General features: G+C 52.6%; 1 long non-coding RNA gene across 2 annotated transcripts in view; it reads left to right on the forward strand.

Annotated features, from left to right (window-relative positions):
- The first annotated feature begins 898 nt into the window (after positions 1-898).
- Positions 899-14495, forward strand: part of LOC131487996 (uncharacterized) — a 170127-nt gene continuing 156530 nt past the window's right edge. Inside the window, exons 1-3 of one of the 2 annotated variants that reach the window (XR_009250040.1) lie at positions 899-1813; positions 2421-7275; positions 7597-8308. This is a non-coding gene — a long non-coding RNA (uncharacterized LOC131487996). Of the gene's footprint in view, positions 1814-2420; positions 7276-7596; positions 8309-14495 lie in introns of those variants that run through there. The other variant, XR_009250041.1, reaches the window with a different exon arrangement.

Consider the following 14495-nt stretch of genomic DNA (forward strand, 5'->3'; position numbering starts at 1 on the left):
ACCTTCTCTGACTGACTTATTTCACTCAGCATAATACCCTCCAGTTCCATCCACGTTGCTACAAATGGCCAGATTTCATTCTTTCTCATTGCCAAGTAGGCATTGTATATATAAACCACATCTTCTTTGTCCATTCTTCAGTTGATGGACATTTAGGCTCTTCCCATAATTTGGCTATTATCTTAATTTTTATCTTAATTTTGGCTATTACCTTTAATTATTATCATAATTTTTAATTGTCCGCTGGCACGGTCTTAGATACATACTGCTGTTCCCCCGTCACTGCATCCGTCACCGGAACTTTTTCATATTCCCGAACTGAAACTCTGTACCCATTCAACGATACCACCGCCCTCCCTGTCCCCTCCTCCCCAGCCCCTGGCAACCCCAGCCCCTTCTCCTTTCCGTCTCCTCGAGCTTGACTGTTCCAGTAACCTCATGTAAGAGGAATCCCACGGTATTTATCTTTTTGTAACCAGCTGATTTCACTTAGCATGGGAGTCCGCAAGGTGCATCCGCGACATAGCCTGCGTGAGCTTTTCCTCCCTTTTTAAGGCTGAATACTATGCCGTGGCGGGTGGAGACCACATTTTTGTTTATTCAGGGGACGCTTGTATGCTTCCACGTTTTAGCCATCGTGAATAATGCTGCTATGAACATGGCTATCAAATAAATATATCTTTAAGACCCTGCTTTCAGTTCTTGCAAATATTTGCCCAGAAGTGGAATTGCTGGGTCACGTGGTCTTCTATTTTTAGCGTCTTGAGAAATTGCTATATTATTTGTCACAGTAATGACACCATCTTACATTTCCTCCACCAAGGGCTTCAATTTCTCCACATCCTTGCCAACACTTGTTCTTTTCTTTTCTTCTTCTTCTTCTTTTTTTTTTTTTAATGCTTATTTTTGAGAAAAAGAGAGACAGTGAGAGGGGAGGGGCAGAGAGCGAGGGTGAGGCACAGAATCCGAAGCAGGCTCCAGGCTCCAAGTTGTCAGCACAGAGCCCCACGCGAGGCTCGAAACCCACAAACCACGAGACTGTGACCCGAGCCAAAGTCAGATGCTTAACTGACTGAGCCACCCAGGTGCCCCCGACACTGGTTATTTTCTGGTTTTTTGTTTTGTTTTGTTTGTTTGTTTGGATAGTAGTAATTCCTAATCTCCTAGGTGTTTGTACCTACTACCCACCCCCCACCTAGCCCTGACACCCTGCCTCAAGTCACTTGTGTCCTCTGGCCGAGAGGGTCACATCCTCTGGGCACAGACAATCATTTCTGTATCCCCTTCAGTGACCAGCACACTTGTCATGTTGAATGATCCCTGGTTTCCCGGAAGATTACACTCTGCAGGGGGAAGTAAAAAATTTACATATTCTGGAAAGACCAAGTTGGGCGTGGCTGGGACTACCTTAGGGCCACCGACAGGGAGTAGCCACAGTAGGCTCCCTCCTTCTGGTCTCCACATTTCTTCACCGCTCTCGGAGATAAATAGACTTCTTGGAATGTCGACACAAGGTCTGACCCACCCCACTGCCCCAGCCTGGGTTCCAGGGAACCCCTTCCTGCCCCCCTGTCTCAGGGTCTCTGAACACCCAGGTCTCCTGAGCACACGCTCTGTGTCATCCTGGCTTTCAAGGCCCAGCTCAGGCACCTCACCAGCACCCTTTCCCCAGCCGGAAGCCCTCACACTGTCCCTCCAGCTCCCACGGGCCCGTCCAAGCTTTCTGCTGTGGCACAGGGAGAAGAGCATGGGACGGAAATCTGAAGATCTGAGTCTGATCCTGGCTGTCTCTCCAGCTGGCTTTTTGTCGTGGGTGAGTCATCCCTCCCCTCGTTTCTGCAAGTTTAGAACAAGGAAATCTGGAAGTTTCCATTTATAGCTAAAACTCCATAATCGTCCACTATTTTTTTTTAAATTTTTTTTTTTTTTTCAACGTTTTTTATTTATTTTTGGGACAGAGAGAGACAGAGCATGAATGGGGGAGGGGCAGAGAGAGAGGGAGACACAGAATCGGAAACAGGCTCCAGGCTCCGAGCCATCAGCCCAGAGCCTGACGCGGGGCTCGAACTCACGGACCGCGAGATCGTGACCTGGCTGAAGTCGGACGCTTAACCGACTGCGCCACCCAGGCGCCCCAATCGTCCACTATTTTTATTGTCCTTCTTTCCCTGCCAGACTGGATGTCCTTTGGGGCGGAGACTAATTTGTTCCCTGTTGCCCACAGCACCCACCTTAGAGCTTTCCATGTAGTGAGGCTCAGGATAATGGTTCTTGGATGAGTGAAATGGTTTCGGAGGGATTTCAAATGTTTGCCCTCCATCCGGTTCCTGCGCACGGGCGGCTTTGGGGCCCACGTTTTCTGTGCCACGCTCGTGACATGCCCACTGTCTAAACTGCCCACTTTCCTTCCACCTTTCTAGCTGACAAATTCCTCCTCGAAGAGCCAACCCAAATGCTGTCTCCTCTGACGCCTCTTGCTCTCCTCTGCGAGCCGGCCTTCCCCCGAACCCCAGCGACTCCGGGGTGCTATCTCGATGATCCCAGAATCAACAGCATTTTGTCTCCTCCGCCAGACTGTGGGTCCCGAGGAGCACATCACCTCCTCCTCCTCCTCATCGCTGACACCCCAGTGCACCTGCCAGCTGTTTGCAGACAAAAGAAGGTGAAGTCAGTGGGATTAAACACAAGGAGAGCATTGTGCGTTTGGGACAGTCAAGATGTTCTTCCGTTTCAGCGGTGTAACATGTGAGGATGTAGCCTCACAGAGCCCAGGCCTAGGGCCCATAGCAGCGGAGCGGAGAGAGTTAAGCATCTCCCTTAACTCCTATCTCTCTCGGCCATGGCCCTCCCAAACCCTGGGGGTTCCCGTGTGGTGGCTGTACCCAGCTGCTCCTGCTGGCACTCGGAAAGGGCCACTAAGCAGATCGGGGAGGGGAGGGGTGGCCAACGTGCCAGCGGATCTCCTCAGTGAGCTAATGATGAATCCCCCCCCCCCCCCCCGCCACTAGAGGCTTTGTGACCCAGCTGGGGGCAAGGGAGGCCAGGATCGCAGCCTGATGCTGTGCTGTGCAACCCGACTTTTGGGAAAACAGCCACAATGAAGCAATCTGCCCCAGAAGGGTCCCAGGCCTCAGGAATGCGGGCACAGAGGGGGCTGGGGCAGTGAGGCACTTGGGAAGGAGCAGGTAAATGGAAATCAGTGCTGTGCCACACGCGAGAGAGAGCCTGGGGGGAGAACCGTAGACTTGAGCAGTTTTCCAAAACTGCCTGGGCATTAGAATCACCTGGAGGCTTTTACCTGTCTTGTTATGAAAGAGTTTATTTTCTTTCTGTAGAGCCATACCTAAAAAAAGATGGGTAGTAACATAAAAAAAAACAAAAACAAAAAAACAAAACACCAACCCCAGCCCAACTGCCAGGGTTTATCCGTGTTACCAGAGATACACATGAGGTTACCTTAAGGCCCTCAAGGCAGAATGAGCATGTACGGTACAGGCAGAGGCCAGGAGCATCGGTTGAAAGTGTGTTCAGGGAGGAGGACCCGGTCTTTGGCAACTCAGGAGACCACAGGCGTGTGTGGTCCACAGGGGCCGGCAGCGACAGATAGGAGACTCTACCACGTGGGATGGAAGTCAGCACAGACGCGAAGTCCCCACGGGTGGACCTCTAAGGTCCAAAGATGGGGGCTGAGGAGGATATGGGGAGCCAGGTTCCAAGTCGCCGTCCAAGAGGAGTGGAGGAGAGAAGGCTTTTGTTTGTTAGTTTGAACCGTCGACTCCTGTGCTCTTGAACCAGCATCTCCAGGGGCAAGGCCCTTGGTTCCCAGCGGAGCCAGCCTGGCACCGGTCCGAGGACAGGTGTGGTCAGCCACCGGGATGGATGAGGAGAGCGCTGTCAGGAGATAAAGCTCTAAGCCATGGACCCAGATCTCCCAAGGAGTCCCGGGTGATCTCAGCTACTTATTCTGTACTCCTCTTCGTCTCCATTTCTTCATGTGATCAAAGTAAGAGACCATAACTCCTCTCCTACAGCTTTGATGGAGGGATTACATGAGATCATGTAGATGTTGGTGTTTGTTGGCCCACTAACCCTGGCGTGTGGACACACGGGGCTAGAGACCCATTGCCTGTGTTAATCATCAAACGTCAGGAGATCTGTGTGTGTTTATGATTCGTAAGGGGCGTCGTGAGGTAGGAGTGGGTTGATGGCCCAGGCCTTGATCCCAGATGCCCACACCCTCTCAGATGACACTGGCAAAGTCCACCTGGTTTGGGTCCCCCATGCCATTGGGAGCATGTCTACTCCCCTACCATGGTGGGGACCCACGCTAAGACCGGGGTGTCTCAGATCGAAGATTGCCTGTTTGACTGGCACCTGTTGCCCTCTGCGTGGCCTTCTCGGACCCCAATGACCTTGAGAGAATCCCTTGTCGCTCTGTCCACAGCTTCGCAGTAGGAGCTGCAGGAAATGGTTCGGGGTCTCTGCAGCAGCCCCAGGGCCTTTCGGTAGAGCCAAGCATCACTGGCCTTGTCGAGACCCTTGGTGGGTACCTTGGTGGCAGGAGTATGTCAACTGGGGGCCAGAGGCAGGCCCGGCCACCGCCTGGCTGATGGCTCAGAAGGAGCAGCTCAGGAACCCTCTGTGCCCAGAGGACTTTGACATCTTTTCACTCCAACGCCGAGGACAGCCTTGTTCATCTAGGAAGCTCTCGGGACTGAAGGTGGTCATTCCTCCTGCCCACCCACCACCACCCTAGCATTAGTGGAAAATGCTCTTTGGAAGAGAAGGGTTTTTCCCCTTAGGAGGTCGCCAAGAGACATCGGAACACAGGCAACCAGAGAAAGATCTTGGAACCGGGGACTTGGGAGACCTGGGCCCTAACGCTTGCCAGATGACCTTGAAACAAAGGGCTCGTCTTGGAAAGTGAGGAGGACGCCAGCCGGCCTGGCAAACCCACAGGTGGTTGTGAAGTCAGTGGAAATGTGTTAGAAGGTGGAACCCCCCTGAGAGGTGTGAAACGCTCTCCAAACGGCAGGGGACACCACTGTCCTCGCCTCTGGCTTGTTGCCAGCCACGTCCTACTCACCCTTGCCTGGCACCTGTGCCAGTCCTCCTGGGCTTTGGCTCCTGTGGATCCTCCACGTGGAGCACTGAACAACACTGTGAAAATAAGTGAGGCGTACAGGGCTCTTGAAGATGTCAAAATTGAGCTCGTGCTTTTCTGCCAATGCTGCTGCCTCTCGAGTCTTCTCCACCCGAGGAACAGAATCTCCATCGAGGGAGCCACACTGCACCAGCAAGCTGGACATCCATTCTAGTAGATTCCAGGGCCATGGCTTACTTTTCCCTCCACTGGGCCGGCAGGAAGTGTGCTGAGCAGAGAGTCAGAGAGGGGCTTGTTGGGGGAAAAGGGAGGAAGAAGAGGAAGGAGGGAGGGAGGAGGCCCCACGCGACATGACCTCTAAAGTCCAGGCAATCAGGAATAAAGGAGTAAGAGCTGAAGGGAGGGACAGTCCCCAGCCCCCCAACCTGAACCCTACAGCAAAGAACTGTGTAAAACTTCAGGGTTTGGTTTGGGGAGGGCAAGGAGCCAGTATCTGGAACTGGTAGAGAAATGGCCAGCGTACTGTTCCATTACCCATCACCCCTAGGCGTTAGCCATGCTCTCCCGCAGATCACAGACCCCCGCAGGGTGCACCTTGCCTCGCCCCTGCCTACCTCGCCAGAGCCATCCAGAGTGGGCTGTGCCCGCCGCCCGCCCCCCCCCCCCCGGCTTCGTCTGGCTGGTGCCTTTGTCCAGAGCGCTCTGCCCCCTGCCCGCCGTCCTCACCGTCAGGTCTCATTCACACGACATGCTGCTAACCGCTGTAGAGCGTACAATTGACTGTCATTTAGAACATACACAACGTTGGGCGCCTGAGTGGCTCATCTGACTTCGGCTCAGGTCATGATCTCACAGTTCGTGAGTTCGAGTCCCACATCGGGTGAGCTCAAGCCCCATCTCGGGTGAAAACTCTCTCTCTCACCCCCTCTGCCCCTCTTGGGATTCTCTCTCTCTCTCTCTCTCTCTCTCTCTCTCTCTCTCTCTCTGTGCCTCTCACTCACCTGTGCCCCCCCCCTCAAAAGAACATTTACAATGTTGTACAGCCATCCCCTCTCCCTAGTTCCAAAACATTTTCATCTTCCCAAAAGGAAACCCATTAAGCGTTTACTCCCCATTTCCGCCTCCGGGAGTCTGCTTTCTGCCTCTATGAATTTTCCTTTCTGGCCATTTCGCTGCTATGAAAGTTCACGTACGAGCATGTGTCCGAATACCTATTTTCAGTTCTTTTGGGCATATACCTAGGAGTGAATTGCTGGGTCATGTGGTCATTCTGCGCTTAATTTTCTGAGGAATCGTCCCTTTGTTTTTGACGTCTTCCTTACCCCTAGGTGTCTGTACCTGTGCCGTCCCACACCGTAGCCACCAGCCCTGTGTGGTTGTTTCCGTTTAAATCGGTGAAAATGAAACAAAACGAAAGATTTAGATCTTCGGTCACACCAGTTATGTTTCAAGGGCTCAGTAGCTGTCTGCGATTAGCAGCCACCAAAGTTCCATCATTCTGGGACGTGCTAATGGACAGTGCTGGTCTACACTGTGAGATCCCCCCTGAGGGAAGGACTAACCCTGCCTGGTTTACCGGAATGCGCCCAATGTCTAGGAAAGCGCCTGGCATGTAGGATTGTTATTTTAGGGAGGGAGGAAAGAAGGGTTGTTTACGGGATCATTTCTTTATTTGATCTTCTCGGAAAAGCTCTACAGGTGGCAGAAAACGAATGCTTTTTCCGTTTTTAAAATAACAGTCTCAGGGAGCGCAATAGCAAGCCCGGGGTCACAGAGCTGGTATGGATCGTGACCCTCCACCCTCCCCCTCCCTCCACCAGCTAGACCTTGAGTGACTCCCGAGGCATTTGGACAGAATAGTAGTGGGCAGCCCGGAGGCTGGAAAATACCAGACGTGGCTGGCACAGTAGTCTGGCTTGAGAGGCATTAGGGCATTTTTTTAATGTTTACTTGTTTTTGAGAGAAAGAGAGAGAGCAGAATCAGGGAAAGGGCAGAGAGAGAGGGAGACACAGAATCTGAAGCAGGCTCCGGGCTCTGAGCTGTCAGCACAGAGCCCGACACAGGGCTCAAACCCACAGACCGTGACATCGTGACCTGAGCCGAAGTCAACGTCCAACCCACTGAGCCACCCAGGCGCCCCTGCATCTTTCTACATAGGACATCAGACCCCGTGAGTGAATGTGCCCAAACCCTTTCTTCATTATTGTCCCCCTTGCGAACCCGTTTAGACACCTACCCCCCACCATCATGACCCCTCTTAAAAGTTGAATGCCACAGAGAGCTGTTTACCTACTGGGTGCATATCTGTGTTTATGTATAGAAAGAGCAAGATTCTTTTCGCCTCCCAAGAAGCAATTTTGGCCCCGTTGGGGGTGATCCTGCCCCACTGAGCGTGCATGCCAGAAATCAGAAATCTTCCCCAGTTCCTACGGGGCCCTCAGGGGGGCATCTTATGCGTCTGACCAACATGTCCACTTTTGCTTCCTGGAAGAACCGGCCTTGCTCCCCGCCCCTGCCCTGCCAATGCCACAGGATGCCGTGTGCTTCCCAAGGTCACCTTCCAGTACTCCCCAGACAGCAGAAGCCTCGAGGAGCTGAACCCATGGGGTTCCCTGCACACCTCCCCACCGCAACCCTGCTGTGTCTCAGAAAGGCTGGATGTGCCCATCCTCTCTCCGTGTCCTGCTGTGTCCCGGGCCCAATGGCACATGTGCCCTTAGTTTCGGAGAGATCTCAGGAAGACAAGCCCGAAGCCAAGCGAAGCAAGGCGCCACCGTCTCCCCAGGACTCCCCAGATGTGCTCCCGTGAGAGTCCTTTCCCCACATGCCAGAGCAGCGGCCGCAGCTGAATCCAGCTTAGGCCCAGCCGGCCTTGCCCACACACCAGAGAGGTCACGGCATGCCCTCGCTGACGGGCGGCACCTTACGGTTCCAACGGCACCCCGTTTTACAGATGAGACACCAGGACCCGGAGAGGGCAGGGCTGGAAGCAAGGTCACAGCGTGAGTGGTTCCCAGGGCGGTTTGTTTTGTTCTGGACCAAAAGAGCAAGGAGTCTGAGCAGTGGTGCGGGACGCCCCTGGTCTTTCAGGCGTGACAGACCTCCTCGAAGTGACATCCCCATGTTGGAACCTGTTTCCTACCCGTGGGGCACAGAAGTTAAGTGTAGGAATTGAGAGTAAGCATTTAGAAATATTTATAGTGGCTTCGAAATATTTATAGAAATATAGAGAAATTTGTTTCTTTTTTTAACCTTTTTTTTTTAATGTTTATTCTTGAGAGAGAGAGAGAGAAACAACATGATCGGGGGAGAGGCAGAGAGGGGGACGTGGACAGAGAATCGGAATGGGGCTCTGGGCTGACCGCAGAGAACCGCAGGCGGGGCTCGAACTCACAAACTTTGAGATCATGACATGAGCCGAAGTCAGACGTTCAACCGGCTGAGCCACCTGGGCGCCCCCATGGAGAAGTTTTATATCTACTAACTCTACGAATAAAAAATCTGGCCTTAGTTATTATGTTAGTTTTTTGTGCTTTAATGTTTCTAATGATTCCTTTTTATTGTATTTTATGAAAGTGTCGATCTGTGATGAATGGGAGTTTTTTGTTTTGTTTCGTTTTGTTTTTAAAGCTGGTCCTTCGCCACCAGTAGTTTGACAAGGAAGGTACAGAGCCTGCGTTCCTCCTGCCTCCCACACACGGCGTGGAAGGTCTTTGACCTAAGGATTAAAGAAAGAAAAATAACGTGGCTGTTTGGCTGGGCCAACAGAGCCCAAAGGTCTCTGTTTTCAGCCCTGAGCAGACACACCTCAAGGTCACCAAAGCCTGGCTTCTGGTGGGGCGCCTCGACTCACTAAGCGCATCCCAGGGGCAGGGGTCCCTAAACCCGTCGGGTTTGCAACAAACAGGTGGTTCCGTGTGCCTTCCACTGGGGGCCTGTCCGGTCAGACATTTGACAGAGAAGTTGGGACTCTCTCTTCATTTCATTACCCTTCCTCCCCCTTGTACAGATGGGAAATCTAAGAGCCAGAAGGAAGATGGTTTGTTTATTTCCCTGTCTCCAGTGCCGGGGAGGGTGTCTGTCCCAGAGTATCTGGCAGGGTTCGATCAGAGCAGGAGAACCTCTGTGAACTGTAGGGAATGAGGGGCCAGAGCTCCCGTGCTGGGAGGACTGCCCTCCATCGCCTTCGGAGTGGAACAGAACAGCTGCATTTTTACTTGGACCTTCCAAATCTTGCAGACATTTCCCCTGTGGCCAGTGCTAACCCAGGACCCTAGAGAGAAGGGAGCGCTGAGAAATGCAGTTCGGCTTAGCTAAGGTGACACATTATAAAAGCCATCACCATGCCTATAAATGAAAAAAAAAGAGAGAAAAGAAATGACATGTCCAAGGGCACCCAGCAAGCAATTGAGAGGCCGAGCAGGAAAGTGAACGGTGGCCCTTCTAGCCCAAAGGCGTGGCTTTCCACTGCCTCCACGCTTTTCATTCTGGGGAGGACCTGGCTTCTCAGCTCGGTGACGGGGCCACAAGGCAGGACACCCCACCGACCACGGTGGAGGCGACTCAAAACCCGAATCCTAAGGTCCAGTAGGAGCTGCAGAACCCCAGCAGAAAGACGACGATGGCTAAACTCGGGCAGTGCCTGGGAGGGGGAAGAGAAAGTTCTCTCTAGGGGCAATTAGGGGTAAAGCTGAGCCGGCTGACGTGGGATCTCTTCCAGGGCATGAGAGGATGTAGGCCTGAAATTGGCAGCTTCGAGCAGCAGGAACAAGGATGAGGAAGCCTTTTCCCGAGCCACAAGCAGTGTCGTGGCCCAGGGCAGGAGGTGAGGAGAGGTGGGACCAGCCACCTCTTTTGCTTCAGGGTCGACCTCTGCTAGGGGCACATAGGCCCAGAGTGTGGGCCAGTCGGCCGGAACCTGTCCAGACAGGGCTCCCAGCTGACTCAGAAACCTGGCAGAGGTCCCACCCAGCAGCCAGCTCCAGCGACGGGCCGGCCCCTGCTCATACTGTCCCCACGGCTCGGCTACCTTGCGACAAGGGGATGTGGGCCCTTGAACTTGAAGCAACTCACTGCTCGTGGAGAAAGCAGAATCCCAGGCTCTATGATTTAGAGAGAATTCAAAGATTATCTACTCAAAACCGTCTTCTTGAGAACAAAGGAGAGAGAGCCGAGAGGGGCAAAGTGGGGGCAACGAACCTGGGTCTATTCTGCCCCCATTTGGTGTTCTTACTACAGCACACCGGCCGTCTGGTTGTCCCCTGCCTTACTTGGCCTCCAGATAGAGAGGCTGTGGACATCAAAAGGTGACGCCAGGGTAGGGAGTCACCTCCCCGTGGTCGTGACTCAGCGTGAGAGACGCTGCACCGTCAGCCCAGGGATAGGTCATCCACGGATTGACCTGCCTTTGGCCAGCGGAGCCAATCAGTGGCTGCTGCATTTTCGTGACGCCTCACACATTTTGTCCATGATTTTCAGTGAATTTCACTGAGCGTGGAACCTGGTGCTCCGGTGGCCCTTATTAGAAACAGGAACCCCACAGATTTCCTAACCGCTGGTTGATTTTGGACAAGCCGATCTCTGGGCCTCAGCTTCTCGGTCTCGAAGGTGAGAACAGATCGTGGCGAGGCTCCCCTCCTCGCCACGTGACGGCATCCCCGTGACCTTGTCCCACCTTGGCCTCCACCTGGGGCCACGGACCCCAAACGGGGCTCTGCCTGAGCCCTCGTGGCTGCACTCTTCCCGTGTTTCAGCTCTGCTCGTAGGCACCCCCCTCAGCTGCCTTTCCTGGCAGTGTGCTCCCTCGCCTGTCCTGAGCCTATCCAGGTGGGTCATGTCCCAGGATGACCGTCCTGCCTGACAGTGAACGTGGGTGGGGAGCCACTGAAGCATGGTGGCAGCATTTCTGCCCAACTCTGCTGCCTCCTGAAGGCCCCCTGGTATAAGGAGGCTTTATCTCTATCTATAGAGATGTGCACCTGCATTGGTTCACCCATATCCATAGCAATTTCAAAGCGCTTTTTTTTTTTATTTATTTATTTTGAGAGAGAGAGAGAGAGAGAGCGCGCGCGGAGGGGAGGGGCAAAGAGAGAGGGGAGACAGAGCATCCCGAGCAGGCTCTGCCACTATCCGTGTGGAGCTCCACTCGGGGCTCAAACTCGAGAACCGTGGGATCGTGACCTGAGCCGAAATCCAGAGTCGGCCGCTTAACTGACTGAACGCCCCCCCAGGCGCCCCCAACGTGCTTTTCTATCCATCACATCAAGTGATTGTCACAACAGCCTTTTGAGGGCAGGGGGGTATGTGTGTATCTTTTTGGGGGAAAACCAAGGATCAAAGGGGTTAAACGTGCTGCCTGAAGTAATGCGGATTTGGAAAGCATTTGTACTTTCGAATTAGCCCTGGGAGTCGAATCCCAAATAGTCTGGTCACTTAACCTCACTGAGCTTCAATTTCTTCAACTGTAAAATGGAGACAGTAAGGTCACACCCCCCTTCTCTGCATGCTCCCTCCTTAAAATCACCTGATGTTTGTGTGCTGGCATAAGAGGCACAGTGAGTCAGAGGCTGGGGATGGGGACTGGAGACCAGTCTGCTGAGGCCCCACAAATTCCCCACCCCAAACTGATTGATGCCTTTGACCCTAGGTCTCTGCCAGGTGAGGAGACAGAACCGAGAGGCAGCAACAGGTGAGGACAGAAAGAGCCTTTGGGGTCCAGGTTCAGACACTCTTCAGAGCTCTTACATTCCATAAGCATCATGCTCAAAGGCATGTGTCTGATTTGTGGGGGGGAATCGGGACTTGCCACATGTGTATGTCTTGGCCGTTACCAATAATGAGGTCATACCCAAAAGGCACTGACCTTTGAGTCAGAAAGCCAGAACATCTACTCCTTGTTGGGCCACTGATTTGCTCCCTGGCCGTGGTCGAGCCTTTTGTCCTTTCTGGGCCTTAGCCGTCTTGTTGGTAAAATGAGGTCCTTTCAGCGCTTAAATCGTATGACATTATGAATTGAGCAAATGCACTTGAACTTACTAACTCGGAAGCAGATCCTAAGGTCTCCGGCGCCGTTTTTCCTTCCGGTGGAGGACTTCTTGACCCCCCCTGACGTTGCTTGCCTTGTTCGCTCTGAGCCTGGGCATGAGTGGGCGCTCAAGAATTTCTTGAGCTGTTGCATGAATGAGTCGATGGTTTTAGGTTTTACCCTGTGCCTTCTGGACACCTACTCTCATCGCGGCCGTGTGATTGGGCGGAGAGGGCAAGGGCCACAGAGGCAGACGAATTCCATCTCTGCTTATGAGCTGGGGGACCCTGAACAAGCTACTTAGCCTCTCTGAGCCTTAGTGTCTCCAGCGGTGCTCATAGGGTTGTTATGAAAATTAAAAGAGATAAGGGATGTAAAGGAGTTAACACAGTGTTGAGTGCATAGTAAATGCTCGAGAAATGTTAATTATCAGCACTGGTAGCCAAAGACACAGTGGCACCCAAAACCTGGTCCTTCCGAGAGGATAACAACAATCGTGAGAATAAATCCCTTGTGTTCGGTATATTACTTGAATAAACGGCCCAGTGGTTTCCAGGTTTTGTTGTAGTTGTCTGATTTGTAGCCTTATAATCCTGACAGCTATTGTAGGGGCCAGAGCCGGGACTGGAATCCGGGCCCTGGAGCTACAGAACAAAGCCCATGTCTTCAAGAGCTTTTTTGGTTTTAAGTTTATTTATTTTGAGGGCACCTTGGGGGGGCTCAGTCGGTTGAGTGTCTGACTTCAGCTCAGGTCATGATCTCGCAGTGCGTGGGTTCGAGCCCCGCGTTGGGCTGTGTGCTGACAGCTCAGAGCCCGGAGCCTGCTTCGGATTCTGTATCTCTCTCTCTCTCTCTCTCTCTCTCTCTCCTCCCCCACTGCTCACTCTCTGTCTCTCAAAAAATGAATAAACATTTAAAAAAATTTTTTAAAGAAAAAAAAAGAAGTTTATTTATTTTGAGAGAGAGAGAGAGAGAGAGAGAGAACTAGCGGGGGAGGGGCAGAGAAAGATAAAGGGAGAGAGAGAATCCCAAGCAGGCTCCACACTGTCAGCGCAGAGTCCGATGCAGGGCTTGAACTCATGAACCGTGAGATCATGACCTGAGCCGAAATCAAGAGTCGGATGCCTCACCGACTGAGCTCCCCAGCCTCCCCTTCAGGGAACATTATAAATGTTTACATGTGCTCCTTCCTCACCCTATCCCTGTTGACTAATTCACTAGTCAACAAGAACCCATGGGCAGAAGCCTCATTGAGAGCTGGGCCCTGCGGACGATGGCGGACCCTCCACCAGAACAGTGGCAGGTGGCAACGGAATAAAAGGGGCAGATGGGAGACACTGCCGGTGGTGAATCTCTGAACACAACGAACTTTTCTTTGCAAAGGTGGGAGGCAAGAGAAAAGAAATAAAAGACATTCTGAACTTCTGAGACCGAGTGTCAGGAAGAAAAGCTGTGCTATGACTAGAAATGAGGAAGTTAAAAGGAAGGGCTGACTGGGGAGGGAAAATGACAAATTCACTTTTGCATCAAAAGCAGTGAAGGTGATGGGGCGCCTGGGTGGCTCAGTCAGTTGGGCGTCCGACTTCGGCTCAGGTCATGATCTCACGGTCCGTGGGTTCGAGCCCCGCGTCGGGCTCTGTGCTGTCAGTTCAGAGCCTGGAACCAGCTTCGGATTCTGTGTCTCCCTCTCTCTGGCCTTCCCCCACTCACACTCTGTTTCTCTCTGTCCATCAAAAAATGAATAAATGTTGGGGCGCCTGGGTGGCTTGGTCGGTTGGGCATCCGACTTCGGCTCAGGTCATGATCTCATGGTCCGTGAGTTCGAGCCCCGCGTCGGGCTCTGTGCTGACAGCTCAGAGCCTGGAGCCTGTTTCAGATTCTGTGTCTCCCTCTCTCTGACCCTCCCCCGTTCATGCTCTGTCTCTCTCTGTCTCAAAAATAAATAAACGTTAAAAAAAATTTTGTTTTAAATGAATAAACGTTAAAAAAATAATAATTAAAAAAAAAAGCAGTGAAGATGAGACCTGGCTGGATCCAAGTGACACATCTGCTAAGACCGATTTCTTGACTCAGGAGGTTATGGTGAGTCTGTCGGGCTAGTGGGACTTTCGGCTTTGCCTGTGTAGGAAGTTAAGTGGGTGTCGATTTGAGACCCAGAATCATCCCTCGTGTGGTCACATCCCAAATTTGGCCCCTGAAGGAGAAAATAGTGAGTGAGCCAAGGGCCAACAACATTTAGGGGGCAGGGGGAGGAAGAGACAGAAATTGAGACCAAAAAAGGGGTGGTCCTTGGGGCGCCTGGGTGGCTCAGTCGGTTAAGCATCTGACTTCGGCTCAGGTCATGATCTCACAGTTCGTGGGTTCGA

This window comes from Neofelis nebulosa, chromosome 10 (assembly GCF_028018385.1).
Source record: "Neofelis nebulosa isolate mNeoNeb1 chromosome 10, mNeoNeb1.pri, whole genome shotgun sequence".
NCBI classification, from domain to species: Eukaryota; Metazoa; Chordata; class Mammalia; order Carnivora; family Felidae; genus Neofelis; species Neofelis nebulosa.